At 50.7% G+C, this 18247-nt stretch overlaps 6 non-coding genes across 6 annotated transcripts; all 6 read right to left on the reverse strand.

Annotated features, from left to right (window-relative positions):
• Window positions 1-3789: 3789 nt before the first annotated feature.
• On the reverse strand, window positions 3790-3861 carry Trnat-agu. Its single transcript has one exon. It is a non-coding gene; the product is annotated as a tRNA-Thr (tRNA).
• Window positions 3862-4182: 321 nt separating this feature from the next.
• On the reverse strand, window positions 4183-4255 carry Trnak-cuu. Its single transcript has one exon. It is a non-coding gene; the product is annotated as a tRNA-Lys (tRNA).
• Window positions 4256-8745: 4490 nt separating this feature from the next.
• Window positions 8746-8821, reverse strand: Trnak-cuu. The gene has a single exon. It is a non-coding gene; the product is annotated as a tRNA-Lys (tRNA).
• Window positions 8822-9259: 438 nt separating this feature from the next.
• On the reverse strand, window positions 9260-9332 carry Trnar-ucg. The gene has a single exon. It is a non-coding gene; the product is annotated as a tRNA-Arg (tRNA).
• Window positions 9333-12001: 2669 nt separating this feature from the next.
• On the reverse strand, window positions 12002-12073 carry Trnat-agu. Its single transcript has one exon. It is a non-coding gene; the product is annotated as a tRNA-Thr (tRNA).
• Window positions 12074-12394: 321 nt separating this feature from the next.
• Trnak-cuu lies at window positions 12395-12467 on the reverse strand. Its single transcript has one exon. It is a non-coding gene; the product is annotated as a tRNA-Lys (tRNA).
• Window positions 12468-18247: the final 5780 nt, after the last annotated feature.

The following is an 18247-nucleotide window of genomic DNA, read 5'->3' on the forward strand; positions in this document are numbered from 1 at the left end:
TGTGTAATGTTGTCCAAGTACTGGAAACCAGGAGCGAGGGGAGGGACAGAGGTATCAGTTCGATCGCGGATATCCGGGAAGAGGGAGTAATCGAACTGGGGATCGTCGGGGATGGAGAAGACATCGGAGAGGTAGGAGGCAAAGTGATTGGCCTTACTAAGGGTGTCAGGGAAGGGGTGATCATCGTGGAGAAGAGGATAGTAGGGGGAGGGTTTAGTTCCGGTAAGGCGATGGAAGGCCGTCCAGAACTTGGACGAGTTGATTGGTAGGGTTGCATTTAAACGGGTGCATGTCTGTCGCCAGTCCCGGCGTTTCTTAGCCGCGAGCAAATTACGAACGTGTCTCTGGAGTTGCCGGTGGCGTCGTAGTGTGTCCGGGTCACGCGTGCGGAGGAAGGCACGGTAGAGACGACGGGATTCACGGAGGAGGAGGACGGCCTGTGGGGGTAAGGTAGGACGGTGGGGCTGGATGGCGACAGTAGGAACGTGGGCCTCCACGGCCTCAGACAAGGTCTGCTGGAGAAAGGAGGCAGCATGGGTGACATCGTCAGGGTGGTGGTAGGTGAGAGGGTGGCTATCGACCTGGGTGGAAAGGGTATCCCGGTAGGGATTCCAGTCGGCTCGGGAATAGTCGTGGACATACTTAGGGGGAGGGTCAGTACGAGGGTCGGGGCGAGGGCGACGACCGTCTGAAACGGTGAGGAGGACAGGGGGTTGGTCGCTACCAATAGGCTCCAGGACATCCACCATTATGCGGCCACGGAGGTTGGGGGAGGAGAGGATAACATCAGGAGTGGAGTGGATTCAGGACGGGTATGCCGGGGGATGGGGACGAGGTCACCTTGAAGGGTGGAGAGGAACCGATGCCATCGCCGTAACTGGGCAGCGGAACGACTATGGATGTTGAGGTCGGCGGCGATCACGTAGGAGGAAAAGGTACGATCGACGTGGGAGAGGAAGTCGAAGGGAATAGGAGCGTTGGGGCGGACATAGATGGTGGCGCAGGTAACGGTAAGGCCGGGGAAGAAGAGACTAAGGATCAGGTGTTCGGTGGGGTCGGGAAGGAGAGGTTGGAGCCGAACGGGGATCTGGCGGTGGTGACCAATGGCAACTCCGCCACGCGCAATTGGGAGGGGATTATCGGAGCGGTGGAGGAGGTAGGGCGAAGTGTGAATGGTGTGGTGGGGTTGGAGGAAGGTTTCATTAAGGAGGAAGGCATCCACGCGGTGGGTGGCAAGGGTGTGCAGGAAGAGGTTCCTGTTGACGGGTAGGGAGCGGATGTTGTTGAAAAGGATTCGTTGCTGTCGCGCCATGATAGGGATTTAGACAAGGGTGTCGAGGCGGTAGAAGGTGAAATGGGCCTGGTTGTTGGAGTAGGTGGCGTACATCTTGAGTTGGAATATGGAACGGGCGGCGAGGGAGATCTGTTGGAGGGTGTGTGGGCGCTGAAAGGGATGAACATTCTGGAAGACGATGGTAAGGAACCTGATGATGTCCTCAGCGGTGGGGGGGGGGAGGACGAAGGGAATTGCCAGGAGGGGTGGGGGCGTCCAGGGGACGGACAGGGACGGTGAGTTCAGGAGTGGTTGGAGGGGGTCGGGCTTTACACTTTTGGGAGTAGGTGGGTTGGGGGAGATTGCAGGTATTGCAGGAAGGAGGGGATTGGAGGTTAGGGCACTGCCTGAGGAAGTGCGCTTGCCAACAATGCGGGCAGGTGGGGGCCTCGCGGCACTCAGCTGTGGGGTGCGTGTTATAGCGCAGACACCTCTGGCAGCGCAGGGATTGAGGAGGGGAACGGGAGGGGTCGACCTTGTACCGCTGGTTAAAAAGGAGGGCACCCTCCTTCAGGAGACGGTGAATGGAGGGGGCGTGCTCAGGAAAAACCCGCATAAGGCGGGTGGGGCCGGCAGCGTTATGTATGCGGCGAACCGCACGCACCTCCAAATGGGGATGCGCCTTGAGCTCCGCCAACACCTCCTCCTCCGTGATCAGTGGACTAAGCCGAGTGATCATGGCGGTGAGAGTTGGCGGGCGACGCGGAGGTTGGTGTTGGTGGGAGGGAGCTGGTGAAGGAGCAGGGGTGAGAGAGGCATGAGGGCCAAAGCGGGTGACAGGGATGCGGGAAAGGAGGTAGGTGTGGAGGGTTGGGCTGGGGGAGGAGATGAGGACCGAATCTCGGCGAGGAGTGAGGAGGGAGATGGGGGCACCAGGACAATGCTGGCGAAGGAAGAGGGTGAGGTTCTGGGCATCAAGGAGAGAGGGATCAGGACGGGAGAGGAGGTAGCGGTAGGAGGAAGGGTGAGAGGAGGAGGATGAGGGGGCAGGGACAGGCGGGGAGACTTCCATGGCATCATGGGTGGGGGAAGGAGGACGAGGCGCAGCCTTTTTGGAAGCAGAGGAAGCAGGAGTGCCACTGGGGCGCTTGACGGCGGTGGAGGAGGTGTGGGGGATGGGAACAACGGGAATGTGGCGGGGAGGGGCAGGTCCCGGGGCCGGAGTCGGCGCCGGAGATGGTGACGGTGACGGTGAAGGCGAAGGCGACGGCGACGATGACGATGACGGTGGCAGTGGCGGCGGTGATGGCGAAGATGACGGGGAGAGCTGGGCGTGGGCAGTGGCCCGACGGGCCACCACCCGAGCCGGAGCTGCAGTGACAGGCTGGGGGAGTGGGGGGAAGGGATCAGAACGAGAGGAGCGGGAGGAAGAAGCGGGAGAGGGGGCGACAAAGATAGTGGGTGAAGGGAGAGTGAGGAGAGGTGGAATGGAAGGTGGGGGGTGGGACTGGGCACACCAAGTTATAGTGGTGGAGGCGGCGGAAGGGGAGGTATAGACAATGGCGGTGGTGGTAGTAGTGACAGTGGTGGTGGGGGCGGACATGACGGGAGAGAGAAACAAGCACGAACAGAACGAAGAGGAGAGGACAGAAACTGGGGACAGACAAAGACGAAGACAGATGAAGACGGCCGTAGACCAGGGTCAGGACGGCGGCGGCGGCGGCCGGCACCGGATGGCGGCGGCGGCGGCGGCGGCGGCGGCGGGCACCGGCGGCGGCGGCGGCGGCGGGCACCGGCGGCGGCGGCGGCGGCGGCGGGCACCGGCTGGCGGCGGCGCGAACAAACGGACGGACGGACGGACAGCGACAGCAGGCAGACAGACAGACAGACACAACCGCCGAAGACGGAGATTACAACCTGAGAGCAGCCCAGGCGTTGCAACCTGACGTCGTCGACTGAGGGGATCCAACCCTCTGATGCGAAAAGCAGCAGTTTTTTTTTTCTTTATTGTTATTTTCAAACCCGTACAAACAGGCAGGCTGTCAGCAGCATGGTACGCCGCTCTTCAGCCGTAGAGGAGATAAAGATAGAACAGAAAGAATACACAAATGTGACATAACGGTGGGTAATAAAACAGTAGACACATAAAGACAAACACGGAGCCGTTCACACTTGACGAAAATTCACTACAAACTGTTGTCACGACGCACTAACACTGAAGATGGCGATGGCACAGGTGAACGATGGAGTATGACGGGAACACTGCACACGAAACACGACGGCACTCACGAGACACTGATGGCGATGATCTCCGGCGCGCGAATGTCCACTCAGCGTGTACGAGTCCGGGGACCTGCCATAGCAGCAGTTTCTGGCGCCTACTTTAATAGCACCATTCGCACTATTCATTTGCGAGAGCATTTCTTAAATACCGCACCCATTCATAATTCTTTTTTTAATCCTTGACCGCTTATTTCGAAAGGGCTACGGTAGAACGGGCTGTTACAAAATACACTTGCCTCCTGTGAGGATCGAACTCACAACCTTTGGTTTACTAGACCAGCGCTCTGCCACTGAGCTAAGAAGGCGCCGCCTAGCGCACTTTTCGGGTACTTTATTCTTATGGACTAGTGAATCGGAGCCCTTCAGCTGGAAACGCACCGCATTAGCGACCATTATTTGTATTTAGTTAGCACAGCTGCTGCTTTCCTACACATCTCACACGATATCGATGTACGCCTAAAATTCCAAAACAACACATTTATTTCATTTCAGAGTTACTGTCAGCTTCAAAAACCATTCCTCTGATATTCATACGAAGCTAGGCATCGTCGTGACCCGTTACGTTCATTACGTAAGGCTCACGAGAAGGGCGCAGGTTGCATCCGCGTAGACACAAAAATTTGCGCCGCCCAGCGTGGGGCTCGAACCCACGACCCTGAGATTAAGAGTCTCACGCTCTACCGACTGAGCTAGCCGGGCCCCACACAACGCGTTACGAGCCATACAGTATTTATGTGACCTGCGACCATCTGTGGAAGATCCTTTTCACTACTGCTTATTTCCTGCTGCCACAAATGAGCTACAATCCTATTCAATGAAAAAAATTTTCCGAAAGGCATCAAATCTACTTGAAATGATACGTGGCTATCAGCACCATTATTCAACACCCATGCTCGACTGTGCGCAGACGCCTGTGGCGTAGCTCTTGGGTCCTGAGTCAGACGCAGTAGTTCCAAAAAAACTCTCCTGATCGGCACAGTGCCGAAAATTTCGCTACACAACCCCTTTGTCTTGCTTGAGCTTCAGGTAGACGTCGGTTTGCAGCCAGGAAGCGGAAGCAGCAACTTTCAACTAGTTTTGTGGTACTCAAACAACACAGTAAAACATTCATGAGTCCAGCTTTTTGCCAGTTCACCTTCGCCCCAGATGCCGCCTCATATCGTTGAAGAATTTGAAGAAAGCCGACATCATCTGCGTACGCACGGCACACAATCTTCTGGCTATTGATTTCCAATCCCTGCAAATGTGCAGTTAGCGTAGCGAGCAGAGGTTCTATGGCGATGGCAAAGAGAGCCATCGACATCGGACAGCCTTGCCTCACCGAACACTCGATATCAATAGCGCCACTGAGGCGACCATTAATTTGAATTCGCGACGTACTATTACGGATCAGATTGTCGAGTACTTGGGTGAACTGGTGCGGAAATCCCAATTCCTGCATAACGCGGAAAAGGAACCGATGGCTCACCCTGTCGATCGCTTTTGCAAAGTCAATCATGAAGAGGGCGCATTTTAATTTGCAAGCCTCCGCTACGGCAATGACATCTCTGTAATCCGTGAGCGTGTGGTAAATAGATCTATCTCTACCGACACTCGTTTGATACTGTCCTGTGATTGTGGTCATGACAGTTTTGAGCCGTTGGCTCAGAACACGGGCGAATAGTTTATAATCACTATATAATAACGTGAGAGGTCGCAGGTTTGTGAGGTCGTTACTGCACGGGGTCTTGGGCAGTAAGACAACAATTCCTTGTCGAAATTCCTGCGGAATAACGTTTTGTGCGTTCATTAGTTCTTGACATATTGCAAGTAGTTTCGATTTCATCTGCGGCCAGAAGGTTTGATATACTTCTGCAGGTATTCCATCGCAACCAGGAGATTTATTCTTCGGACTCCTTAGGATAACGTCTGTTAATTCGTCTTCTGTCACCTCTGTCATCAGCTGAGTCGCCTCTGTGGGGCTGAGTTTCCGTGATAAATTTGTCGCAAACTCCGCAAACACGTTATCATCTGTCATTTTATTGGACATCAGGTCTCGATAGTACTCTTCAATCGCACGCATAATTTCACTTTGTTTAGTAACTACTGCCCCGGTGCTGGTTCCGATTTGTGTAATGATTTTCCGACTGCCTCGTCGACTTTCACGTAACATGTGATACATGGCAGCCTCTTCTTCATGCACCGTCTTGGGAACTCGCGCCCGAATTTGAAAACCTTCCAACTGTTTCCGTTGCAGCGTTAAAAGTTTCGCCTGAATTCTTTTGATCTTTGCAAAATTGCCGACAACGGTCGCGTCAAATTTGTACAACTCCCGAAGACACTGAAAGTAAAATTCCATGGTCCGTTTGTGCCACAGACTTTTCTGACGGGAGTAAAACATTAAAGTTTTCCTAATTTGTGGTTTGGCGCATTTGAGCCACCACTCGATCGCGGAGTTGTAGGATCTGAATTTGCGTTCACATGCCGTCCAGGTGGACAGGAAGGCTCCTCGACATGCAGGATCATGCAAATGTGCGATGTTGAACTTCCATAACCCTCGACTCCGGTCTGTTTCCTGTTTTTGCATGTTGACGGTGAAGATATAGGCAGCATGGTCGGAAAATACAGTAGGCCATATTTCGGTGTGTAGCAGGTGTTGCGTTAAATTACGCGATATGTAAATTCTATCTAACCTACTTGCCGAATGATTGGTAATATGCGTAAAACCCACTTCCACTCCGTGCATGTACGTCCAAGTGTCAGTGAAGCGGAGTTCTTGAGTGATCTGTTCTAATTCGACACACCGATTAAAGTGTGGAGTTTGATCTATTTGACGAAGCACACAATTGAAATCGCCGCCAAAAATGACAGCACTGTAGTTGGTCCCGAAGAGCGGAAGGATCTCGTGGCGAAAAAATTCTGCACGGTGTTGCCTATTACTGGACCCAGAAGGTGCGTAAATATTAATCAGTCTGATGTTATTGACAGTGACTGCTATCCCTCTGCCGGTCACCAGTTTGGCCTCACAGTTTGCAATGGTCCCTTCTCTTAACAGTAATGCTGTTCCAAGTTCGAAATCGTTGCCAGGGTTCACGAAAGCGTTATACCCTGCTATGTGGTCTAACCTGATATCACTCACTTCCTGAAGCATGGCTATATCTACGTCGGCTGCGTATAACAAGTCTTGTAAGTTCTTCAGATTCAAATCACTGCGTATCTTATTGATATTGAGAGACAGGATCTTGTAGGCCTGCAAGGTGGTCATAGATGTTTGGTACGAAAGGAGCAAACGATAGGATGCGCCATACAGCCGTCAACTGGAGGCGCTGACCGTGTCGGTCGTTTGAGTCGCCATGGCCACGTGGACTTTGTGTCCATCAACCGCTGATACGGGAGGCAAAAAGCCGGTCGAGGGTGTGGAATCCTCCTGCATCTCTACATCAGCTTCATTCGTTTCAAACTCGTCCGCCCAATTGGGAGAGCAAAGGGTGCCCACTGGCTCAGAACCTGGTGGATTCGTATTCTGTGGCTCAGGTTGCTGAGTTGGCGTCTCATCTGGTCCGCTGTCGTACATCGTGGGAGTCTCCGACATGGTGTCGTCTGATCGTGTTGTGTCCCGCGAGCGCGAAGGCGAGGCGGCAGCGTCTGCGGGCCCTTCTTTTAAATTCTGACCGATTAATTTAGCTTTTCCCCGCAAGCTCGGTGCTGTATCTTCCGCACCTTGGTGAGCCATCCTCCGTTTTTTATTTTTCTTCGGAGAGCGATTACCACGTATTACTGTGTCGGAGTTGGGCATCGTTTCAGCGATACGTTCAGACATGGGAGCAGGAGCCAAGGACACCTCCACCAACTCAGCACCCCGTGAGGGCTGGTCCACCGCCATATCACTGGTCCTGTTAGTGTCATGGGTTTCAGAAGCAGCCATCTCGGACGCGACTGGCGTGTCCGGAGATGTCACATTAACGACGGGACTGGGTCCGGCAGGTTTATCGCGAATCGGTTGTATTGACGGCTCACCGCGGGCAACCGACACGTACGATGACGGTAACGTTGACATCGCGGGAGGGCTAACACTCTCTCCGGTTGGCAGTTGAACTACACGACGCTGTAAACATCCCGCACGAACATGTCCCGTCGAGTTACATGTCGCACATGTCCTAGGTTGGCCAGCATACATTACGACGGCACGGTACCCACTAACCGTGACGTACGACGGAATATGTCGTTGCAAGTCAACTTTAAGCTGCCTGACGCCATTCAGTACCGGATACTTATGTGCCGGAGACCAACGTTCCGCAAAGTTGCTCAACACTTTGCCATACGGCGATATCGCAACATTTATCTGTTCTGCTGGGACCTCAAAGGGTAGTTCAAAAATGCGAATTGTTCGAAGTCCAAGCCCGGCGTGGGAAACAGTAACCACACCCACATTGCCATCACTATGCTTAAACTTCAAACCGGAACATTAGGAGTCAACTAGTTTGTCACAAAACTCGGCATCCCTCATCTTGATATAAACGACGCTAGACAGAATCGACAAATGTATACCGACAATCTCATCGAGTCCAATTTTCATCATTCTTCGGGGAAATCCTCGATTTCGAAGGATGTTGGTCGGGCAAACGTGTTATCGAACGTTAACTTCAAAGTGTCCTTCCTCATAGTATGTGCCATCACTGAATTCTCATCGTCATTCCGCAAACGCAACAATAACCGCTGCTAGCGAGCGACTTACCCCGCAGAAGTAAACAACCCAGCCGCAGCGCGAAGCACAGACAACCGCACGCCACGGCCGCTGCAGGCAGACTTACCCCTAGACCAACGAGCCACCTGGCTGGAGCAGTCTAGTTAATCCCAAGTAGTGGACCTCACAGGGAACACAAACTTTCACGTGAATTCGCAAGATAAAGGCTTTCTGCAGGCAGCACTCACCACTCATGAGAAGAATATTAAAGGCAACGAATAAAACGCATTAGCGACCATTATTTGTATTTAGTTAGCACAGCTGCTGCTTTCCTACACATCTCACACGATATCGATGTACGCCTAAAATTCCAAAACACATTTATTTCATTTCAGAGTTACTTTCAGCTTCAAAAACCATTCCTCTGATATTCATACGAAGCTAGGCATCGTCGTAACCCGTTACGTTCATTACGCAAGGCTCACGGGAGGGGCGCAGGTTGCATCCGCGTGGACACAAAATTTGGCGCCGCCCAGCGTGGTGCTCGAACCCACGACCCTGAGATTAAGAGTCTCATGCTCTACCGACTGAGCTAGCCTGGCTCCACACAACGCGTTACGAGCCATACAGTATTTATGCGACCTGCGACCATCTATGGAAGATCCTTTTGTCTACAGCTTATTTCCTGCTGCCACAAATGAGCTACAATCCTATTCAATGAAAAATTGTCTCCGAAAAGCATCAAATCTACTTGAAATGATACGTGGCTATCAGCACCATTATTCAACACACATGCTCGACTGTGCGCAGACGCCTGTGGCGTAGCTCTTGGGTCCTGAGTCAGACGCAGTAGTTCCAAGAAAACTCTCCTGATCGGCACTGTGCCGAAAATTTCGCTACACAACCCCTTTGTCTTGCTTGAGCTTCAGGTAGACGCCGGTTTGCAGCCAGGAAGCGCACAGCAGCAACTTTCAACTAGTTTTGTAGTACTCAAACAACACATTGAAACAGCATGCATCTTTTGCAGAACTGGAAAAACTCGACCATGACAGGATTCGAACCTGCAATCTTCGGATCCGAAGTCCGACGCCTTATCCATTAGGCCACACGGTCACTGGAGCAATATGCTTCCCCACACACACCTCATTTTCGCCATTTGTACGCTTGCCGGAATGAATTTCCCATCTTTGACGCAATTCTCCATCTCCAATTTCAGTACTAAAAAGGCGACGCTACTTCTTGCTGTGTCCCATCGCAAGTTACATTCAAGCCCTAATGACGCTGATCAAACAAGAGGTTGCAAATCAGCTTCAATCGCTTACTGCCATCTCAGTCGGTTGCAGAAGGTACCTCACCCTATGTCATACAATGGCGAGTTGCCGCTATTACCAAAGCGGCGGCGGCGCCGACGACGACGACGACAACCGTGAGGGTCTCTACCAGGGGTAGAAAATACATCACAAGAACTAAGTATTTCACGTCGGCATTCTCCGGAGACTGCCAAAAGCAGCAGTTTTTTTTTTTTTTTCATTTATTGAATTTCAACTCCCCCCGAAGGGGGCGGGCTGGCAGCAGCTTAGTATGCCGCTCTTCAGCCGACAGATTTTGTGACAAAGATCAAGAGAACAAATAATAAAAAACAGGCGATAAAATCGGAGACTTAGAAAGTAACAAGGCGAAAAGAAATCGTGGAACTTAAAACAAAAACACAGGGATGATGACGCTAATAAAAATACATACGAAGCAGACAGGGAAAACAATAGAAATTAAAATACACGGCGACAGTCTGGATTCTGTTCGCAAAGGACATAAAATGCACACCTAGCGACAGCATGGTTTCTGTTCGCATCACGAGAAAGACAAACAACACTGAATAGTCACTGGAACACTGCACTAAAAAGTTGGCAAATGTGACACCACAGTCGAGAGCAGGTGGTGGGAAACTGGACAGAAGATGGGAAAACAAAAAAGGGGGGGAAAGGAGAGTAAAAGCGAAGGGGGAGCCGGGAAAGGAGCTGAAGGAGGATGAGGACCCATAAGAGGGGTGGGGGGGGCAGACGCGACAGAGGAGTGGGGTAGGCAGAGGAGGGTAGGCAGAGGAGGGGAATACAAAAGGACTGGGGGCGAGAAGGGCGGTAGGGAGAGGTTTAGTGGGGAGAAATCAGGACGGAATGGGGGGGGGGGAAGAGGCAGCCCAGGGAACGGACAGAGGAAAGGAGGGGGATTGAGGATCAGAGTTGATAGGAAGGATAAATGGAGGGAGAGAGGGCATCATCTGGGATGGGGAGTTGATGGAAGCCACCTTGGGATAGGAGATGGAGGGTGTAGAGATGGAGGGTAGGGGGGACGCAACGGTGAAGATGTGGCAGGGGGCGGGGATGGGAGAGGAGAGGAGCAACCAGGGGGTGAGGGGGTTGAAGACGGCGGGAGGTGTAGAGGATGCGGATATGTTTGAGGAAGAGAAGCAGATGGGGGACAGGAATGAGATCATAGAGGATCCGCGTGGGCGACGGGAGGCGGATACGGAAGGCGAGGCGGAGTGCATGACGCTCAAGGATCTGGAGGGACTGATAGAATTTGGGGGGGGGGGGGGGCAGATATCCAGGCAGGATTGGCATAACAGAGGAAAAGCAGCAGTTTTTTTTTTTTTTTCCTTTATTGTAATTTTCAGCACCTCATACAAGGCGGGCTGGCAGCAGCTTAATACGCCGCTCTTCAGCCTTATGGGGTACAATAATATGAGATAGGTGGCACAGAAAATACAAAAAATGGCGGGCAAAGAAAGGAGTTACAAAAAAACAAAAAACAAGAAGCCGTTCACGTTGGACGATAAAAACACTAACACTTGTTGACACGGCGCACAAAACACGGAGAACTGCGACGGCACATGTGAACAATTGAGTTGTAACTGCACGAAACACAAAACGAAGCACACACACTAGACACTGACGGCGATGATCTCCGGCGCGCAAATGTTCACTATGCCTGTGCGAGTCCGGGGACCTGCCAACAGAGGAGGAGGAGGAAGGGGAGTGGGAGAGGGAGAGGGGAGAGCAGAGATGCCACGGGCAGGGGAGAAAGGGGGGAGGGAGGAAGGGGGAGGGGAAGCCCGGGGGGAAGAGTGGTGGAGGGAGGGGACGGGGGAAAAGGAAAGAGAAGGGGTGGGAAGGGAAGAGAAGGGAGGGAGGGAGGGTGCCTAAAGGAAAGGACACCGGAAGTGGGTGGTGGGGCAGGGTCAAAGTTGATAGGAGGGGTAGATGGAGGGGAGGAGGACATCATCAGGGAGGGGGAGCTGGCGGAAGCCACTGTGGGAGAGAGTAAGGAGGGTGGAGAGATGGAGACCGGGCAGGACGTGGGAATACAGGCGCGGCAGCGGGCGGGGATGGGAGAGGATTGGGGAGACGAGCGGGTGAGGAGGATCGAGTTTACGGGAGGTGTACAGGATCCGTATCCTTTCAAGGAAAGGAGGAGGTGGGGGAAGGGGATGAGATCATACAGGATCCGCGTGGGCGACGGGAGGCGGATACGGAAGGCGAGGCGGAGTGCATGACGCTCAAGGATCTGGAGGGACTGATAGAATTTGGGGGGGGGGGGCAGATATCCAGTCAGGACTCGCATAACAGAGGAAAAGCAGCAGTATCTGGTGCCTACTTTAATAGCACCATTCGCACTATTCACTTGCGAGAGCATTTCTTAAATATCGCACCCATTCATAATTTTTTTTATCCTTGACCGCTATTTTCGAAAGGGCTACGGTAGAAGGGGCTGTTACAAAATTCATTTGCCTCCTGTGAGGATCCAACTCACGACCTCTGGTTTACTAGACCAGCGCTCTGCCACTGAGCTAAGGGGGCGCCGCCTAGCGCACTTTTCGGGTACTTTATTCTTATGGACTAGTGAATCGGAGCCCTTCAGCTGGAAACGCACCGCATTAGCGACCATTATTTGTATTTAGTTAGCACAGCTGCTGCTTTCTTACACATCTCACACGATATCGATGTACGCCTAAAACTCCAAAACAACACATTTAATTCATTTCAGAGTTACTTTCAGCTTCAAAAACCATTCCTCTGATATTCATACGAAGCTAGGCATCGTCGTAACCCGTTACGTTCATTACGCAGGGCTCACGAGAGGGGCGCAGGTTGCATCCGCGTAGACACAAAATTTTGCGCCGCCCAGCGGGGGGCTCGAACCCACGACCCTGAGATTAAGAGTCTCATGCTCTACCGACGTAGCTAGCCGGACTCCACACAACGCGTTACGAGCCATACAGTATTTATGCGACCTGCGACCATCTATGGAAGATCCTTTTGAAAACAGCTTATTTCCTGCTGCCACAAATGAGCTACAATCCTATTCAATGAAAAAAATTTTCCGAAAGGCATCAAATCTACTTGAAATGATACGTGGCTATCAGCACCATTATTCAACACACATGCTCGACTGTGCGCAGACGCCTGTGGCGTAGCTCTTGGGTCCTGAGTCAGACGCAGTAGTTCCAAGAAAACTCTCCTGATCGGCACTGTGCCGAAAATTTCGCTACACAACCCCTTTGTCTTGCTTGAGCTTCCAGGTAGACGCCGGTTTGCAGCCAGGAAGCGGACAGCAGCAACGTTCAACTAGTTTTGTAGTACTCAAACAACACAGTAAAACAGCATGCATCTTTTGCAGAACTGGAAAAACTCGACCGTGACAGGATTCGAACCTGCAATCTTCGGATCCGAAGTCCGACGCCTTATCCATTTTTTTATTTTTATTTATTTTTTTTATTTTTTTTATTTTTTTATTTTTTTAATTTTTGCCCGACCGAGACTTGAACTCGGGACCTTTGCCTTTCGCGGGCAACTGCTGTACCACCTTTTTTTTTTTTTAATTGAACAAACGGAGAGTACATATATATATACACAAAGCAAAAGTTCTTCAAGGTACCAGTTAAACATATACAAATGAGTGTTAGGTAAACAAAGTATTAGAATAACATGAAATACAACAAATTAGAACATATCCTGTTTTCCTTTTTTTTGTTTTTTTTTGTTTTTGTTTTTGTTTAAAAATTTGTATTGAACAAACTAAAAGTACATATATATTCACTATGCAAGAGTTCTTCAAGGTACCATTTAAAAATATACAAATGACTGTTAGTTAAACAAAAAAAATATTAAAAAAGAAAAACATTAAATACAACAAAATATAACATATTCTGTCTTCTTCCTTTTTTAAAAAAAAAAATTGTGTTTGTTTTTGGTCGATGCATGAGAACGTGGCTAAGGGTGTTGCATCATGTGACAGGTAGGCATGGTACACCCCAACTTTGAGGGGGGTCAAGGAAGACGCTGCGGAGATAACCGGCAAGAGTTTGTCGGTAAGATGGTTTTCGGGTGAGGGTGCTATGCGCGGTCACAACTTTGTACCAGAAGTCAAGGACTGTATGCGGACCACTCCGAAAGAGATATTCTAAAGCCTGTCCTCGAAACCAGATTAGAGTATGGTGCTTAGCAAGAGGGTAGTGAAATGTCTGGGGCAACAACAGGAAATCCGGGGTTACCGTCGTTGGCGGGGCACGGAGGTAAAAGCCCACGATTCGTTGGATGAGGAGCCATACGTTTTGTTTCAGGGGGCACGTAAGACGGTGCTCGTCGGTGTCTTCGAGGTGACAGTCAGGGCAGAGTGGGGAGGTGCCAGTCCTATGCGATAAAGTCGACTATTAGTCGGGAATTTTCCATAGACTAAAACATACCAGAGTGCAGATACAGATGACGGTAAAAAGGGTGCATGCACACACCCCCAAACCGTGCGCCAGTTAATGTCAGGATGCTGTAGCACCATAGCGTCGCAAGGGTTGGACAGCATAGACAAACGATAATAATCTTTTGTACGGGGAGGACGGGTGACTGGAAGATCGGCCCGAACGTAGCTGAGTTCTATGAAACAATTGGTGACGTAGTACAATAATGGAGAAATAGGTGCCACATTGATCGGTGGCTCGAGAGAAGCTGGTCGGAGGATATCTAAGAGACTGCGTGTTAAAGACGGGACCGGCCCCTGCCAGTGCCGCAACAGAGTGTGGACAAAGAGTGCAGAAGAGCGTGCCCGCACGTTGATGAGTCCGAGGCCACCTTTTGCAGGAGGCAGTGATAGAGTGTTGTAGCGGACTTTGAAAAGTGCCCCTGCTGACACGAAATATCCAAAGGCTGATTGGATGCGGCGGCCAAGGAGTAACGGCATTGGGAGGATCTGGGCGACGTGTACCAGTTTAGGGGCGACATAGATGTTGACATAGGACACACGTTGGAGTTGGTTTAAGTTACGGTGCACTTGACCGCGGACATGGTGCCGAATCGACTGCAAAAGCCGCCGATAAGCCAGGGCCACTGTGCGGTGTGTGGAGCTCGTAAATTCGATACCCAAGTAACGAAGGGTGGCACTAACTGGGAGTGGGGTCGGCACCATAGCCGGGAGGCCGTGCCCAATGTGCATCATAGTCGATTTACGGACATTAAGAATGCTACCAGAAAGACGTCCATACTGGTGGATCCATTGGATGGCGTCATTGAGTTCCGTGGAGGAGCAGGTGAGAAAGAGGAGATCGTCCGCATAAGCCCTACACTGAAAGGTGTGGTCACGCAAAGTGAGGCCCTGCAGTCTAGAGGTAAGGCCAGTGATGAGGGGCTCAAGTGCAATGGCATATAGTAAAGTAGACATAGGGCATCCTTGACGTACAGAGCGGCGTATAGGAATCGGTCCTACAAGCCTCCCATTGACTTGTACCATCGAGACCGCGGGAAGGAGTAACCGGCGAATGGCATCGACAAAAAGCAATGGGAACCCCATACGTGTCGCCACCATGAGGAGGAATGGGTGTCGAACGCGATCAAAGGCACTCGTGAAATCGACGGATACCAGTGCTGCACGAAGGCGACAAACCGACGCCAGTGCAATGAGGTCACGGCATTATCCTAGGGCTGTTTGTAAGGTGGCCCCACAACCACGTGCAGTCTGCTCAGGTGAAAGGACCGTAGGTAAGACGGTGCGTATGCGCGCTGCTAAGAGGCGTGCATAGATTTTATAGTCTGCATTCAGTAGTGTAAGGGGGCGATATGCAGAGACATGAGACCCTCCCTTCGGTTTAGGCACAGGTAGAAGAATGCCAGTGACGAATTCAGGTGGAATTGGGAAGGACGGAGTAAAGAGTTCCTGAATCATTTCCGTCCAGCGAGGAAGCATTAACATGGTGAACGCCCGGTAAAACTCCACTGGGAGACCATCTGGTCCGGGTGATTTGTTCTTGGCCCCTTTGTTGATCGCATCTACCACCTCTTCTACGGTGATTGCAGACATCATGGAGGTTGACTCCGCTACGGTGAGGGTCCGATCAGGGGAAGGACGGAGATCATCAGGAATGGGCGTCGCCATCGGTTCATCATCATAAAATTGGCGATAATGTTCAGCAAAGGCGGACACGTCCGCCGCCTGTGTTGTGTGGTGAACACCATCGGAGGTCGTGATGTTGGGGACGAAAAGCCGACGTCGACGACTATGGTCTGATGCGGCATGGATTGTGGATGGGGTTTCGTCGTGGAGGAGGTCTTGTCGTCGGGAACGCACCACGACACCATGCAGTCGTGCACGTTGAAGAGAGAGGAGAGGAGCTTTAGTACGTTGTCGTTCCCTGTGGGTGTCAGGTGATGGAGGGAGTGCATCGAGCTCACGGAGCACGGCGTAGTGAAAATTTGTGGTGTCTCGATGCCATGCTGCTGCTTCCTTGCCACATTGTATGAAGGCCTTTCTGATCGCAGGTTTGGCACATTTGAGCCACCAATGGAACGTGGATGTGTACTGCGGAAGGCGTCTTTCGCAAGACGCCCATGTAGTGGCAATACATTGTCGGCAGTGTGGATCATTAAGGAGGGAGGTATTAAGCTTCCAGTAACCTCTGCTGCGCCACACTGACTGAGGTGGCAGAGCCAGGGAGCAAATGACGGCGCAATGGTCCGAAAATGCAAGGGGCCATCGTTCAGCTTGGGCGACTTCATTGCCGAGGTGAGCAGAGACATAAAACCGGTTGCGACCGAACCGCCGAATCTTTCCATCAGTAAATGGGGTATGTTCTCAACTGACTCGGTTGTTTTAACCCCCTCCACTGACGGAATGACCCACTTCCTAATTCCGTATGTATAATGCCAATACGGCCTTGTAGCTGTCACGCCTTTGCGCTTACTGCTACGTATTTAAACCGTAAATAGCTCAGTCCTAATGGTAAGAGGTAGTAGTGAATTCACGTTGTTAATCTTTGAAGACAGCACAGCTGCCACAAGCTCAGCTCACTTTTACTCCACTCCTACCCTCGCCATTGCACCACATTAACTAGGTGCTACATGGACCTTGCTAAATTCACTTGCGTATACATTTTTGACCGTTACTCGCCAGTATTTACCTAATGATTAGTACACTCCTAACCGGACTATTTCCCAAAGAGCTGTGATGATTGAAAGGGTTCGATCCACGGCCTACAGTGCCCTACAGTTCACACGGTAACACTGCCTACCTGACCCACTTAACTTGGTAGTGAGCTTATGTATCCAATCACCACTGCTAGCAGCAGTGGATAATCCTATCAGCACGACGAGAGCAGCAGACTTACCGTCGAATCCTCCTGAAAATACTTATAACTACGGTCGCCAGCTCTGAAGGAGCAAAAGAATAAATCAATTTTTTGGCTCGTTTCAAAGTGAAACGGCTCGAGTTGAATTTAAACTTAATTCTGAATATTACTATTTCTGATCATTTTAGGTGATTCTACAAAGCAAATACTCTCTCAATTTCTGTGAGTTGGCTTGGTAATTACCACCAAGACAACTTATGCAACTTAGGTTAACAAAATTCTATCCTTAAACTTATTTAATGATTTTGGATATTACTCTTTGGACAATTGATATAGGCTTAGTTAAGTGACTTTACTTGAAAGGTTACTCAGAAAAATTTAAGTAACTATAAATAGGCGACTCATTCTGGTGTGACCATTGCTCTTTTCAACATTCTTATACGCGTAAGTATTCTACAACCAAAAGAATTGTAAATGAAAGAGGCGATGGTGGCCTCAGTCTGATTTCACTACACTATGTTTGAGGTTACTACACTTTACAATGAACAACATGCGTCGTAATTTTACTCATTACTATATTCTGTCCTCTGCACTTGCATAAAAGAAAACTGGTATGCTCCTTTTACATGTATATAAAGTTCGACTTAACAATTGCAAGCAGTCTTGCCTTGGGTAGACGTGTCGGTGCTGGTGGTGAGATGCATGTGGCTAACGCAGCTCTTCACGCCTCATGCCCTCAATGGCGGCTGGAACTACGAGCTGTAGCACTCGTATAAGCTACTGCACGTCCGCCATAAAATCTGGGCGCAGGAACTCTTACAATCAGCCCCAGTGGCATAGAGACGGCTTCGACTACCATTCGTCGCGTTCTACTCCACAAACGGCGACGATATTCGCCTCTTCGCTGTTGCACAATCACTTTTGCGTGAGCACAGTTACGCACGTCCGATCACGTCAACACTGCCCAGGCCATTCCATTGTTCAGTCCCTGTGTCTCCAGCTACCTCTAGCTACGCTCGTATCACCAAGAGTGGGGGCGTTCCCGTACCACCTTTTCACCGAAATCATTTAGTATTTAAGAATATTTATATTTATTACCCTGGAGTTCATACCAGTCATAATAATTTACTACTAGCGCTTTATAACATTAAATCATACAGTAATAGCTTATAATTACCAAGAAAAAGAATACATTTGACTCCGAGAGCTTAGTGCATTGTCTGACAGGCAGCGCTAATTCCCAGTTTCGCCAATAGGTGGCATCAGGGTGCACTCCCTGGCAGTCTAACACCAGTGCGCCCGTTTCCGACGCGCGGGCTCCAAATTACTGTCAGCCCACCATCATTTCAGTTCCGTTACACGGTCCAGTCTGCTCACAGAATGTGCTGTATAATGGGTAAAACCGGGGGTATTGCCATGAATT

The sequence above is a fragment of the Schistocerca americana genome, chromosome 7, assembly GCF_021461395.2.
Source record: "Schistocerca americana isolate TAMUIC-IGC-003095 chromosome 7, iqSchAmer2.1, whole genome shotgun sequence".
Taxonomy (NCBI): Eukaryota; Metazoa; Arthropoda; class Insecta; order Orthoptera; family Acrididae; genus Schistocerca; species Schistocerca americana.